Below are 11,145 nucleotides of genomic sequence, written 5' to 3'. Positions count from 1 at the left end.
GGGGGTGGGTGTTAAATCTGATCTGGCCAGTGCTGACGACGGCAGTGTGGCTGCGTCCTCACATCAGCCCCGCATCACTGTGTGTGTGTGTGTGTGTGTGTGTGTGTGTTATATAACAGGGTGATAAATCTGCCTTTGGGATCTGACTGTGGTAGCTGAGCCTCTTACCTATGTGTCAGGTGTGTCAGGTGGAAAGCTCTGGCAGCAGATCTTCATCTTCCACATCACCCAGCTCAGTGGATGTTGAGCTGAACTGACACGTTAGTCTGTCACAACAAACTTTTTTTTTTAAGGGACAGTCGGTGATGAATTATGTCTCTTGCGCTGCTGCTGGTTGTCCTTTCTGTTTTAATAAATAGTTTTATTATAGTCAAACACTTTTGGTTCATGATGATGAAACTATTGGCCAGATTTCCATAAAAAGTTCTGTTTATATTCATCATTCACTGAGGATGAATATAAATGTTTTTGGTGACTGCCCCGACCTTCCACCTGTACAAAAGAAATATCAAAATGTGATGGTAAGATTGACATTACTGGACACATTCATGCTTCTCATTAAGATAATTAGGTTTTAACCCTAACCCTAACCCTGTAAAGGGGAAAAAAGGGCATCTAGATTTTTGTCACTATCTTAGTTTAATGTGTTAACATGCTAACATTTACTGATTAGCACAAAGTGCAGCTGGGACTGATATGAATGTCACTAGTTTTGCAGGTATTTTGTTACAAGCAAAATTGGACAAATTAAATATTTGGCCTGATGGTGATAACAATTTATTCTAAGGGGGGACATGGATGTGCTTAGCAATTTCATGGTGATCCATTTAATAGTTGTTGAGATATTTTCACTTTTTGTGTTGCTGTTAATTTAAATTGAAATCATTTTAGAGGCCTGAAGACCTAAAATGTAACAGTAAGTAGTAAATAGTAAAGTAGAGTAAAGATTAGTCTGAGAAAAAAGAACATCATTTTGTGCAGCAGAATCATGTTTTCTGCTTTCTTATCATCTTAATAATAAGAGGTTTTGTGTTGATCCATCAAGTGGATGTTGAGATCTTTCACTTGATAAATGAAAACTTTGACATGCTGGTGGCACTAAACATTGCTCTTGAAGCTAAAAATGGTTTAAAACTAGAAGGACATCCAGGTCCTGTAAGGCTGTTTGCCTCTTTAACCGCTACATACTAATGATGTTGAGGTTCTTTCTTGATCTTAGAAACTGCGTATCTTTTTTTTTTTTTACTTATTTTATTTCCTTTTCTCAAGTGCAGTTGTACAGTACAATCAGCTTTTCAAATATTTACATTAATACAGGTGTAAATGAATGTTAAGGGTCCGTTCATGATTTTTGACCTTCCATCATGTGTCCATGTGTCCATCATCCATACAGCCATTATTAGTGCATAAATAAATAAAATAATTAATAATAATAATAATAATAATAATAATAATAATAATAATAATAATAATAATAATAATAATAATAAAGGTCATTAAAAAAGTAAATAAATAAATTAAATAAATAAATAAACAAATTTTAGAAAAGAAAGCAAAACAAAAAAAAGTTACAAATATACATACGTATATATACACCAACAAAAAAAAAGGAAAAAAAAAAAGAGGAAAACTTCAAGTAAAACTTGTTCGGAAACTGTATCTTTTGATGAAGATCATATTATGTAATCAAAAGGCACAGAGTGGTACAAATCACAGTTGTTGTATGGTTTTGATAGAGTCCCAGTGGGAATGCTAGTTTTATTTATTTATTTATTTATTTCCCTCCTTTTTTAAATTGTTTTCATTTTATGTTTTTTACCATTTGTTCTGTTTTCAGCGTGGTTATGTTCTGTTCAGACTCTCCTGGATCTTTGTCAAACGCTCTTATTTTTGGCAGGTCAAAGTCATTAACACAGAACATGTCAGGCAAAGGCTTATTGAGGTTTGTGTGATGTCTATTTAAACTATTATACTGTTGGTCTAAATACACAGCATCTGCCTCATTTATTTCCCACATTTTCCTGCTGACAATGGTAGACAATAACAACAGTTCTAATAGTAGCATCCAGGTTCTTCTGTCAAAACACTGCAGTGCAACCAAAGTGTCCCCAGTGAGGTAAATATAGGATATAGTCAGGTTAATATTGAAACTTTGGACCCATAGTGCAGTTTTATTGTTTTGTTTTGTTTTGTTTTTGTGTGTCCCCATCACTTACATTGTAAGTGCATTATAAAGGGATCTCTTACCAGTATCTTCCTCCTTTTTAACACATAATGTTCTTACTGTTTGACTGTGGTCATTTATTTCATGTCTTCCGTCTGGTCATTTTCTGTCATGAGTTTTCTCGTTTTCCTATCCTAAACATATCCCACTTTAAAATGGCAATAAAGTATTTTAGAATCTTAGATATCTAAAATTCCTGGCATGTCCCCGGGCCTGAATCATCCAGGAGTCTTTACAGATCCACTGGAGGCTGCTCTGTCTGTCTGTCTGTCTGTGCGTGTTGGCAGGAGCCTGGCCCTGCCGTGTGCATCCAGCTCTCTCTGTCCTGACCTAGATCTCTGACAGTAAACAGCTGCTTCCTAAAGCGACGTCGTGCTGCCATCAGCAGAACGGCCCGGAGAGATAAATGTCAGATTGGACCTCGGCTGAGCCTCTTGATGCAGCTCAGGGCCTCGCGGTTTGTTTAGGAGATCCACAGACACTTAGCAGCCAACTGCTGCTGCTGCTGCTGGCGGCATTGTTGTGGGGTTTTTTGTTTTGTTTTAATTAACACTGTTCGCATTCAAGGCACACAATAGACAAAAAAAATACAACGAGAACGCCGTCCAAAGCGGAGGCCTCGTGTCCGCTTCAGCGAGTAACAAGTGTATTTGACTGACGGAGAACAAAAGCTTCACAAAAAGAAAAAAAAAATCCCTTCAGCTATGTGTTTGAAGGTGACATCTTTGACTGTGTCATCATGAAGCTGGTTTACATGAAACAGGAGGTAAAATCCTGAACTTTTTCTGACATTGTACAAACTCAAACATCTATTTCCTGTTTTGGCTTATTTTATCAAGAAAACTACCAAGGAAAAACTTCTTACTGTATAGAGTCTATGCTTCTGACTCATCAAGATATGTGCTTGAGTTTTATATGAATAAGTAAATTGATTAACAAAGTTTTTATTATTGTATCATGCAAACATCTATGCCCAGCCTACATGGGCTTACAAGATGCCACAGAAGTCATATAAGCCAGATCCAGAATTTTTCAATTTCATACTTTTATGTCTACAACAAAATTCACAAACAGAATGAATAGTAGTTAAATAATCCGTTAGCGAGTTAAGAAACTTAACATCAAAACTGAACAAAGATTCCTATTTTTGATCGTCCATATATCAGAATATTTTAGGGGTTTGGTGGAAAACTGATACTCTTAAATCATCACACTGTGTACAGTTCAAAGACAACGAGACTCATTTTCCAAACAAATTTCCCAACATCAATCACCAAGAGGAATTCAGGGCCATAATTCAGTTTATTATGCAAAAACATGTCTTTATATTTAACTTATAAACTAATGGAGGCTGTTAAATTACCAAATAAATCAGTAAAAATCAACTCTCAGTGGGTTTATCATGAAGTACAATTTATGAATGAATATTTTTGATAACGCAGACATAAAGTCCACAGTACAGTTCAACGATGAATCAATTTAAGAAGATCTGAATAATCCTTTTGAATGTCAACAGTTGTCAAAGAGGATAAAAAATTCCAGGTATTCTCTTATTTACCGCATGTTACTGCATTACTACAACTTTTTAAAGGTATTATTTAATCCATTAGGGAAAAAGAATTCAGAAAACACTGAAATTTAATTTAGCTCAGGTTTCCTCTTCATGTCAGAAGTTTACTCAATAATATTTCAATATTTAAAGATTTCTCCATTTTTATCCTGCACAACACTACTATAACTGCTGTTTTACTACCTTAAAAATGATTTAATAAATGATTTTTCTGTGGTTTTAAAAAGCTTGGATAGCAGCAGGAAGCAGCCAACAGATTTGTTTAATTATCTGTTAACTCCACGTCTATTTCTCACATCATCTACATTTCATTTTTCCATTAGATTAATAAAACAAACTAATTAGACACACGTCTGGCAGATGGCTATCAGTCAAAGACCTAATTTACCTCAACCACCACCACTGCTGCTGCTGCTGCTGCTGCTGCTGCTGCTGCTGCCGCTGCCGCTGCTGCGACGGCGGCGGATTAGTTCAGATGACTTTAGATTAGATTAAGGCCCCTGTGGAAACGCAGAGGAAGCAAGAAGATTATAGCAAATGAGGTAACTGAAATGACCATTGTTACATTTCTGTAAGCTACAGCACAGTGTCACTGCTTTGTTTTACAAGATGGAGGGATTTACTTTCTAACTGGCGCGTCATTTGACAACCTTATCCAAACTCTAAATTATCCTTAATAGTTACTAACATGTGAGAAGCAGCGAGGTCGTTTGCACACTTGTGTTTATTTCATTACAAAGACAAATAAATACAATTAAAACCTGTGTTGGGAGGGTGTAAGGAGTATACAGTAACAGTAGCTGCAGTGTTTACAATACAGTTTCTTATTAACAATGGAGCCCACTTAGCTTCAATGGGGCTCTAATACCCCCTCACCCTCTGGCTCATCTACTGACTGCTGACACAGCCATTACTCACCAGTTTAAAGCAGCTCTTTGGCCGCGCAGCTCAGCCAGTTCGTTAAGGTTTTTTGGGGGGGGTCAGAGGGGGTGTCATGTGTTGGTTTGGGAGGAGGATGGGTGGAGTGCAAGGGGTCAGGCCAGTGGGCAGCTGGGATTACCACCGGCCCACCATCTGCCATCTAAATAATAATCAGAGTGAGGAAATCAATCGCCTCAGTAAATATCAAAGGCATGTAAGCTCATTTAATCCAGTAAATTAAACTTTTAGGCCAATTTTCAGACTGTTTCACTGCTGAGCAGAGAAAACATGACGGTAAAGTGAGTGAATCACTGAGACTTGGCTTGTCTTTGGGCTCTGTACCGTCTAAATATCATCCTAGAGACTCTCTACTTGACATTTCTGCCTGACTTAGTTGTGTCAAGGATCAACTAATTATGAATTCCTGGACACTAATGTGTTTTTAACAACACAGGAACCATCAGAGCTGAATAGACATTTTGACTGGTCATAGCAGGAAAAGCAAAGGTGGAACTGATAATATTATCGATGGCTCAGTTCAGTTCTCCAAGGAAGCCATACTAGTGAACCATCATGCACTATACCAGGGTTATAAATTTGGAAAAACCAAATAGGATTCAGCCATCTTTAATGTTATTAATTGCACAAAAGCTTTTCCTGTTTTATGTCAAAGATGGGAATGCAATGCAGGGTCTTAAAGCTGCACTAATCAATGTTCAAATTATTATGTGATGTGAAAGGAGAAGCTTGCAGTGGTAAAGGAACGGAGAGTTATCACCTGTCTGAGAAAGTGGACCATATAGCGGCTAAAGAGGCTGGTTCTGCTGGTTTCTGTGTCTGCTGGATGTATAACACTCTGGTAGATGCTTCAGTTCAGTTCAGTTCACCAGCTCTAGTCCACCACAGCACAGAGACCGGACAGTTAGCTTAGCATCAGTGACTGAATGTACCTGGTCACACTGTGAAGCTGGCACCCCTGCAACCTTTCATAATTTTGAACAAACTGCAGGTGATTCTGTGACATATTGGTTGCTAGCGAGGCTAACAAGATAAAACAGTACAAAAAAACAATTTAGGAGCTTTTGGAGGGTAGAATCCTCTTCCTGTGGAGGTTAGCTCTTTCCCTCTGTTAACAGTTTTTGTGCTTTGTACACTAAAGAAGCTGACCTCCAAGAAACTTCTGACTGACTTGAAGTCAATCTACAAACTCTAAATTTCTCTTTTGAAATTCCAACATGTACTCAGGTGTTGTTCTTATTCTGCCTGATTAGATCTTTTCTCAGGATAACAGACTGTAGCTAGGTTTCCATACAAATTTAGAACAAATTTTAACTGAATTTCCAAAAATTCAGTTAAATTTGAAATTCTTTTGCACAGATCTTGTGTTTAATTGATATCTCCCTCATTCTCCTGTTAGTTCTGTTGCACCAGGACAGGCTGTTATTTTATATATCATTCCCAGATAACCTGAGATGAGGTCAAATCACCCAGAATAACTGAAAACACGTGTGTAAATACAGGGTATTTAATATGTTAAGTTAATAACATCCTATTTATTTATTTAGTAGTTAAAGTCTCTTTATGTAGAATTAAATGTGATTTTAGCATCTCTCTACATTACTTTGATGAATCTTATTATGTTGATTTTGTTTGTGGAAAAAAGGAAATATAAAGGTGAGAGTATTTTACATGTTTTCCGTACAAATTTCTTTTCAAGCTTTTCCTAGAATATGACTTATTTCTAGAAAATTCAATCTACACTGTATATAGTTTAGTATAAAGTTTATATAGTTTTCTCAGGAACATTTTGTAGTAGTTTTAGAAATACATCATATTTAGGGTTAAAATTGTAATAAATTCAACATTTACAGCAACATTTAGCAGATCACAGCTCTGCCACGTGAAAACTTTGATGTTCAACATCTCAAACTGAACTCTGCAGACGCTGTAGATCCCAGATTAAATAATCCCGCTCTAACCAAACTTGTATTTAATTGATCGTATTAAACTCAGACTGGACCACAAGAAATCTGGTTGCGTCACTCATGGCTCATGGCCCTTAATATGACCAATAATGGTCAGATTTGTCTTTGAAGCACACAGATGCTGCTCCATATGAGTCATGCAAACAACATGTAGAGCTTACAGCCGCTAATTCAAACAGATGCCTCGTCTGGCACACTTTTTCCCGCGTTTTACTAATGCATCGTATTGTTATCTAATCGGCTCAGCCGTAATTAAAATGATATCTACATCCTCTCTTTTGAACCATATTATCTTCAAACATTCAAATCTCCAACTGTCTTAATCCTGAAGAAACAATTAATTTCCGTGTAGCACTATTTATATTACAAAGGTTTCCTGTTGTGCTATAAAATAATCTGCTAACATAAAGCAGTATATAAAACCAATATGGCCTCCACAGAAGGAAAAGGGAAGATCCTGTCTGATGCAGTGAGAGCCGGTTGCCCTCTGAGGTCAGCGCAGTGGTCATTTATTGTTCTGTTGTCGAGTGTGATGCTGCAGAGAGGCGTCAGTGAGGGATTAGTGAGCAGCGGCACATGTCAGGGAGTGAGAGTGTGGACCAGAGCGTGCTGGACTGGCCGAGCATCATGGGACTCAGAGCTGGTGACACACGACCGAGCACGCTTCATCGCCGCAGAAATGCAGAGGAGACGGCGGCATCACACAGCCTGAAGTTCATCCACACGTGATAACTCACCTGCACGCTAGTAGTGATAACACAGCAAAAGATACTTCAATAATCAATCAGAACACATCAAAACCTGTTCAATGACATTGATTACACAGTTTTGGATGGTTATGTTGGTTGGTTGTTACCAGTTATCAGTCAAGTAAAAGTATCAATACCACAGTGTAAAAATACTTCAATACAAGTAAAAGAAAATAAATAAATTTAAAATAAATAAAATTTAAGTAAAAGTATAGATGTATTACCTGCTAAATTAAAAGTAATAATAATAATAATAATAATAATAATAATACTGATGAGTGAATGCATAAGCAACATTTTATTAATGCAGCTGCTCGAGGTGGAGCTAGTTTGAACTGGTTTGTGAGAGTCACCAGATAAGTCTGAGGGGTATTGAGATGATAGATTGAGTAAGAAAGAAGAAAAACATAGTTCTGCTACATAAATTTGGATATATTTTTCAGAAATTTTCTTTGTGAAATATTGGAGAGTTTTTTCTCTTTGGGCCTCAAACATTTATTAGAAACCATGTGAGGGGAAATGTGTTTTTGGAGGAACTGCTAATAAGTCATTAACATCTGGAACATGATAAAGAGACAAAAATACACTGATTTTTTTAAGGGGCCACAAACCAAAAAGTTTTATATTGCTGGTTTAAATTTTTATTATGTTATTTTATGTACAATTTTAACCTAAAAAGTAACTAAAGCTGTCAGATAAATGTAGTGGAGTAGAAGTATCAAGTAGCATAAAATGAAAATACTCAAGTAAAGCACAAGTACCTTAAAATTAGACTTAAGTGCAGTACTTGAGTAAATGTACTTAGTTACATTCCACCACTGCCGGCCAAGCCATGAAATTTATTTAGCATTCATTAGCCACAGCAGATGATTATTAAGGTTTTCGTTGACCCTCTAAACTTTCCACTAGAGCTAGCTGTAGACACTATGAGTCCACAGCCATGCCGGCGGCTCTGAGAGGCTGTACTTAAGCACAACAGTCCTTGGAGCTAAATGCTAACATTAGCATGCTAACACGCTCACAGTAATGATGCTAACATGTAGATGTTTAAGCATTTACTCTTTACTATGTTATGTTTACTATCTGTACATCTGAGTTTACTGTGTTAGCATGCTAACAATTGCTAATTAGCACTACACAGAAAATACAGTTGAGGCTGATGGGAATGTTATTAGTTTTATAAGTATTCGGTAAAGCAAAGTTTGAAACAATTTTTGACCAAACAGTAGCGCTAGATGAAAAGTTAAGGAATGACCAAAGTAATTACAAATCATGAGAGGTGCATGAATGTCTGTGCTAAATTTCATGACGATCTATCCAACACTTGTTGAGACATTTCACTCACATAAACTCTATGGTGGTGCAAGAGGAAAAGTCAGGGGAGGATTCATCTTTTGGGGGATGAATGACTGACAAATCGACCACCATATACCATTAAAGGACAGGTTCACAGTTTTTCCAAGTCTGTCTTAAAACAACAGTCAGGAGCCCAAATGAAAAATGAAACATATTCTTACCATAATCATTCCTCCTGTTCATACAAACCACCAGAAGATCCCTTCATAATTTGCAAAAATGTATTTAAAAGTTTATCTTAGACACTGGACAAACTGTGAACCTGTCCTTTAATGCTCCTCAGAGGATGAACCCATGTCATATTAATGACCTCACCCTAATTGCTATACATCATGTTGTCTGTTCCATCAAACTGTTTAATATTGCGTGATGCCTCTATTGTATTCAGTGGACCAAAACGTTAGCATCACTGCTGGGGACTGACTGATCTCTGCAGCGTTGGACATGTGAGTCTCTTAAATCAAACAAGCACTGATGCCACTTCTGCTGGTTCTGAAATAAACATCTTCATGCTACACACCACTGTTACCAGTTGCTGATTTTAACATCATTTCCTTACAAACAACTCATCTGTTGCCTTGTGAATTAAAGATTCTTCTGGGTTTTGTTCTGAAAACCATTTTAACTGCCATTAAAACTTGATGATTTGATATTTAGAGTTAATTAGTTGGAAGTTTAAAGCTAAGGATATGTTACACTGATTGGAGCTCATTGTGTCTTTAGATTTAAGTAAATTAACTTCTTTTACAAGATTAAATACATTACAACAAATTAGCATCTGGTTCTTTGCTACTTTCAATACGCTGTAGTTGGACAAAAAAAATTGTTTTTCTTCATCTTGGATTTGAGCAGCCGGCGTCCTCAGCTGGTTCGCAGCCAGTCAGGCCGCTGCCATGTAATCAGGACGGGAACTCGAGCTGTCCCTCACCAGGTCGCTGTGGCCCCACTCATTATCTTATCTCCCATTGTAACCCGCTGTAATTCCCCCTCTCATGATTGATGATGTCGCTGTCTGATTACACCAAGACAAAACCCCTTTAAGATCACCTTTCGTTCCTGTGGCCAACTCCACGAGCTCCACGAGGTCCGCTGGAGAGCAAGACGGGGAGGTAGGGGGTGGTGAGCTGAGCGGCCATGTTGACTCGCTGTCACATGCACATCAGGTTTCTATTCATTCTGAGCAAGAATCAGCAGCTTACAAACTGTAGTTTACGACAAATGAAGTAATGCAATAGTATCTTAACGTTTAAGGTATAAATACAAGAACATTTGGTGAAACCGACTCATGTTTGATTGATTTGGATCGTGATTATCTAGATGCAGCAAACAAGACACTGAGCAAAGTGTCTGTGATAAGGAGCTTCGTGTGGTGTGACACAAAGAGAAATAAGAAAGCCTCAGTATAAAACATTTAGACCGAAGGCTCCTCTGCTTCAGATCATGTCCCTGGCCTGCCGAGAACAAATCAGATAGGTAACCTGTGCTCTTTTTAAGAGAGACAGTGAGCCCCATCTCTCCATGCGGCAGGTGGAGACAGATGCCTCATTATCCATGCCACAGGGGACAAAACAAGCCCGGGACCCGATGGCCCCCCCGCTGGCGTTTAGTTTCCAATGCGCCAACACAAGGCAACGTTGGACCGTCGCCGGGCCAGCGCTCATCTCTGACCTCAGTGAGCGCAGGTCGCTCGCAGAGTCACATTAAACTTTCAGAGAACCCAAAGGTCCCCGTCAGGAGTGTTAACAGCAGCATTGTCCCGGCTCCCCCTGACTCAAAGGGCCAAGTGTAACAAGGCACCCCCTCCAGTGGTCAGGGCCGCCCCCCCTGGGTCCACAGATACAGTGACACCCTTCAAATCCATCTACAGCTCCTTTGAGTCTCTGTGAGTCACACAGAGGCAGGAGATTCAACAGCGAGTGGCTTATTTTGTTCTCTTGAGTAAAAAGTCACAACAACTGAGCGGATGTGGACAAAAGTTACAGTGAAAGTGTGTTTTTTTGAAGACATTTGACGACTCAGACGACAGCGAGTAATGAGCGAGCGTTGTAGGTGCGGGCTGCAGGATCAGGCTCAGATGATGGGATTGCCACTGAGACGGCTGATCACATTAAAGGTGCAGTCCATCTAAATACGCCATGACACCCTGCCAGCCGCTAAATATCCTTCCAATATGCTCGCTTTGACTTTTTGGATTTTTTGAATCAACTTAACATTTGAAAGCTGTGCAGAAATACATTTTTTTTTGACTTTCTCTCAGTAATACAAAGAAACATGTAAAGTTAATTATGGCATGATTTATCCAGCAGCAATTCAGGTCTGTGTGGACAGCAAAGGATTTCT

Source organism: Thunnus thynnus, chromosome 1 (genome assembly GCF_963924715.1).
Source record: "Thunnus thynnus chromosome 1, fThuThy2.1, whole genome shotgun sequence".
NCBI classification, from domain to species: domain Eukaryota; kingdom Metazoa; phylum Chordata; class Actinopteri; order Scombriformes; family Scombridae; genus Thunnus; species Thunnus thynnus.
Note: the sequence above shows the minus strand (reverse complement) of the source record.